The following is a 5,449-nucleotide window of genomic DNA, read 5'->3' as shown; positions in this document are numbered from 1 at the left end:
TGTAATTAAGACTCACAGGAACTTGCAGGATACCAGGTTTCCCATATCATAATGATTATGGGAAATGGTAATGCGTGTTGACCACAGAAATAGTAAGTGCTGGGGCACTCTTGAAATGACAAACGTAGCTCTGGGTGTGACAACGGAGAAAGGCAGCCCAGAAAATACATGATTCACTGTTTTCCTTCACATCCAAGCAAGTCTAGGAGATAAGGGATGAGCTGAGATAAGTGAAACTGTTTGAGGCCACATTGAGTACAGGCAGGCTAAGTTGCAGAAGGATTCTCTCTTCCTTTATATTCATGAATCTCCTGGAGATAAATTTGGAGCTTATATATGTGAAACTGCTTCAAGGACCATTGGACTGATGTAAAAGTAATTCCTAGTGGAAATATTGTGGTGAAATACGTGACCTTGCCGATAATGTGTTTTAACGAAAGTCAGTATCCTCACCTGACAATGTTGTGGATAGAGAAAAATGTGAAGTTCAAGGAAGTAAAATTGGCTAAAGACATGACTGGAAGTTCCTGCAGCTATGGGAGTTTGTTAGTCTGGGAAATTTAGAGAAACCAATCCACAGAAACTCGTTTATAAAAGAGAGTTTTATATAAGTGGTAAGTGCATTTCAAGAAAGCATTCCAACCCAGAGATGCCCAAGCTCACAAATCCAACATTATCCCATATGTCCACCACCAATCCACAAAGTCTTCCTCCATATCTCAAAGGATATGGAATTATGCCGACCACAAGGGGAAATTCGAGTCATTGAAAGGGTAATCATCTCAGGATTGTCAGGGGTTTCCACCCAGCTGCTCCAGTATCAGGGCTACATCATGGTAGGTCCATGAGGCTTTTGTCAAGGAAGTCTTGCAGTAAGTAAGCCTTGGAAGCAAAAGCAGTTACCTACCAAAAGCAAGTTCACACTGCACTGACCTTCACGAAGAAATAAAATGTAGAACATGAAAGGTGAGGATGACCGAGATTTGTATCCCTCCGCCTTTCAATTAACCCCACCTGTGTTTATCAGCCATGTTGGGACGATAAGTTAACTACTTCAGTGAGCAAACCTTGTTTGGAAACAGAAATATTCATAAATCTCCATTGTTTAATGTAATTAAAGCAAGTCCAGGAGGTAAGGGTTGAGCTGAGATAAGTGAAACTGTTTGAGGCCCCATTGAGTATAGGCAAGCTAAGCACCAGAAGAATTCGCACTTCTTTTATATGCATGAATCTTCTGGAGATATGTTTGCAGCTAAGATATGTGAAACAGCTTGAAACACGAATGAACTGATGTAAAAGCAATACCTCATGGAAAAGTTAAGGTGAAACCCCTGACATTTCTGATAAAGTGTTTGAATGGAAGTCAAGTATCCTCACCTGGCAAAGTTGTGGGTAGAGAAAAATTTGGAGCTCAAGGAATTTAAAATGGCTAAAGACACCACTGAAGGGAGGTTCACACATCTTTGGAAGTGTGTTAGTCTGGGAACATTAGAGAAACAAATCCACAGAAATACATGTATGAAAGATAGTTTTATATAAATTTTAAGTGCACATCAAGAAAATATCCTACCTAGAGCTGCCCAAGCACCCAAGTCCAAAATTATCCCATATGTTGGCCACCAATCCACAGTGTCTCCCGCCATGTCACAAAGCTGACGAAATTATGTGGACTTCATGCAGAAAGCCAAGTCAGTGAAAGGGTAAACATCTCAGGTATGGTGGGCGGGGGAGGGGGGTTGGTTTCTCCACAAGGCTGGCCAGCACCCAGTGCTGTATCATGATAGGCCCATGTGATTTCTACTAAGAAATGTCTTGCAGGAAATGAGCCGTGGAAGCAATAGCAGTTAACTTACTAGGGCATCTTCACCTTGGACTGACCTTCACAAAGTAAGGGACCCTGTATCTCACAAAAGGCGAGGCTCATTGAGCCATGTGTTCCCCCCCCCCCGCCCTCCTATTAACCCCACCTGTGTTTATCAGCCAGGTTTGGACCATAAGCTAGCTACCTCAGTGAGCAAACGTTGTTGTGAAACACTGGAAGATACATAAAGCTCCATTGTTTAATGCAATTAGGACACACAGGAGCGTGCAGGATTCAAGCTTTACCATATCCTCTTGATTATGGGAAAGGGTAATGCTTATTGCCCACAGAAAAAGGAAATTCTGGGGACAATCTTGAAATAACACACGTATCTCTGGGTGAGGCAACACAGAAGCGAGATCCAGGAAATTCAGGATTCCTTGTTTTCTTTCACATCCAAGTAAGTACAGTGTCCCGACCCGCAGGAACGTCAACGCAGACCCTGGAGGAGGTAGTGGGAATTGAGAGGAACAAGAGACACGAGAAATGGAGACAAGACAGTATTCTTGTCTGTATCATGATAGGCCCAAGTCTGATCAAGTCTCTCTTTATTGAGTAAAAGGTTTTAGCTTATATGGGACAGGGGAAGGGAAACACCCGTCTCACATGTAAATTAGGCCACTTTGGTAATAGACCAATGAAGGAGTCCGGGGGAGCGCGCCCTCAGTAACGGTTTACAGTATAAATCAGGTGCAGGCACTAGATGTGTAAATAGGGTGAAGACAATCTCCTACCCAATCAAGGGGAAGCAGGATATAGGTGCTTATCTAAAAAATGTCACACTATGTGTGGAATCCACCTCATCTGTTTCTAGGCAGACTTGAAGGTTAAACTCAGCCCATCCCAAAGACAGGTTATTCAGAGGGGAGATAACATAATCACAAAACTATGTCACGTAGGCGGGAATGGAAAAGTACTGCAAGCTCTGACAAAATATAGTGAAGATTGAGCCGAATGGCCCCGGGCAGTACAGGAGGTAAGGGTTGAGCTGAGATAAGTTAAACTGTTTGAGGCCACATTTAGTAGGAGCAGGTTACACACCAGAAGGATTCTCCCTTCCTTTATATTCATGAATCTCCTGGAGATAAATTTGGAGCTGAGATATGTGAAACTGCTTCAAAGACCATTGAACTGATGTAAAAGCAATTCCTCGTGGAAAAGTTGTGGTGCAACAACTGGCCTTTGCAAAATAAAGGGTTATAACATTAGGCAAGTATCCTCACTTGGCAAAGTTGTGGGTAGAGAAAAATGCGGAGCTCAAGGAAGTAGAAATGGCTAAAGACATGATTGATGAGAGGTTCGCCCAGCTATGTGAGTGTGTTAGTCTGGGAAATTTGGAGAAACAAATCCAAAAAGCTTGTATATAAAAGAGAGTTTTATATAAATGTAAGGTGCACATCAAGAAAGAATCCTACCCAGAGCTGGCCAAGCTCACATGTCCAACATTATCCCATATGTTGGCCAACAATCCACAAAGTCTCCATCCATCTCACAAAAGAGAAGAAATTAGGCCGATTGCAGGGGGAAAGCCAAGTCAGTGAAAGGGTAATCATATCAGATTTGGTGTGCGTCTACACGCGGATGTCCAGTACCCAAGGTTGTATCATGGTAAGTCCACGTGGCTTCTACTCAGAGATATCTTGAAGGAAGTGAGACTTGGAAGCAAAAGCATTTAACTGGCTAAGGCTTCTTCACCCTGGACTAACCTTCACAAATCAAGAGACCAGAGAAATTGAAAAGCGAGGCTGACCAACCCATGTATCCCTGCCCCCTCAATTAACCCGACCTGCGTTTATCGACCAGTTTGGGATGATAAGCTAACAACCTCAGTGAGCAAACCTTGTTGTGAAACACAGGAAGATACAGAAAGCTCCATTGTTTAATGTAATTAAGCCACACAGGGACCTGCAGGATAAACGTTTTCCCATATGCTAATGATTATGGGAAATGGTAATGCTTTTTGCCACAGAAATAGTAAGTTCTGGGGGCTCTCTTTAAATGGCAGACATAACTCTGGGTGAGGCAACGAAGAAGGGCAGCCCAGGAAATGAAGGATTCAATGTTTTGCTTCACATCCAAGCAAGTCCACGGGGTAAGGGTTGAGCTAAGAAAAGTGAAACTGTTTCAGGCCCCATTTAGTAGAGGCAGGCTAAGCAGCAGAATTATTCTCACTTCCTTTATATTCATGAATCTCCTGGAGATCAATTTGGATCTGAGATATTTGAAAGTGCTTGAAGCACCATTGAACCGATGTAAAAGAAATTCGGAGTGGAAAAGTGGTGAAACACCTGACCTTTCCCAAAAAGTGTTTTAACGGATGTGAAGTATATTCACCTGGCAATGTTGTGGGTAGAGAAAAATGTGGAGCTCAAGAAAGTAAAAATGGTTAAAGACATGGCTCAGGGGAATTTCGCACAACTACGTGAGTGTGTTATTCTGGGTACTTTAGAGAAAAAACTGCACAGAAACTCATGTATAAAAGAGTTTTATATATATGTGAAGTACACATCAAGAAAATATCCCTACCAAGAGCTGCCCAAGTCACAAGTCTAAAATTATCCTATATGTCTGACACCGTCCACAAAGTCTACCACCATCTCATAAAAGAGATGAAATGAAGCCAGCTGCAGGGAAAAGCCAAGTCAGTGAAAAAGTAATCATCTCACGTTTGGTGGGGGTCTCCTCACGGCTGCCCGCAAAAAGCAGAGTAGGTCCTTGTGACTTTTACTCAGAGACGTGTTGCTGGACGTGAGTTGTGGAAGCAATAGCAGTTAACTGGCTAAGGTATCTTCATCCTGGACTGACCTTCACAAAGCAAGAGACGCTGGGCCTCGAAAGGCGAGGTTTACCTTGCCAAGTATGGCTCCGCCGTTTAATTAACCCCACCTGTGTTTATTAGCCAGGTTGGGGCAAAAAGCTAACTACCTCAGTGAGCAAACCTTGTTGTGAAACACAGGAAGATATAAAGATACACAACCTTGTTGTGAAACACAGGAAAATACATAAAGCTCCATTGTTTAATGCAGCTAGCACGCACAGGAACATGCAGGATTCAAGGTTTCCATATGCTCTTGATGATGGGAAACTGTAATGATTTTGTACACAGAAAAAGGAAGTGCTAGGGGCACTCTTCAAATGACAAACGTGTCTCTGGGTGAGGCAACGCAGAAGGGCAGCCCAGGAAATGCAGGATTCACTGTTTTCCTTCGCACCGAAGCAAGTGCAGGAAGTAAGGTTTGAGATCAGATAAGTGAAACTGTTTGAGGCCCCATAGAGTAGAGGCAGACTAAGCACCAGAAGGGTTTTCTCTTCCTTTATATTGAAGAATCTCCTGGAGATAAGTTTGGAGCTAAGATATGTGAAATCGCTTGAAGCACAAAAGCAATTCCTAGTGGAAAAGTTGTAGTTAAACACCTGACATTTCCCGATAAAGTAGGTTTTTTTTGTTTTAATCGTTTTATTAGAGGCTCATTCAACTCTTATCATAATCCACACATACATCAATTGTGTAAAGCACATTTGTACATTCATTGCCCTCATCATTCTCAAAACATTGCTCTCCACTTAAGCCCCTGGCATCAGGTCCTC

The sequence above is a fragment of the Echinops telfairi genome, unplaced genomic scaffold (genome assembly GCF_000313985.2).
Source record: "Echinops telfairi isolate 266 unplaced genomic scaffold, ASM31398v2 ScPeMD7_4342;HRSCAF=5098, whole genome shotgun sequence".
Taxonomy (NCBI): Eukaryota; Metazoa; Chordata; class Mammalia; order Afrosoricida; family Tenrecidae; genus Echinops; species Echinops telfairi.
Note: the sequence above shows the minus strand (reverse complement) of the source record.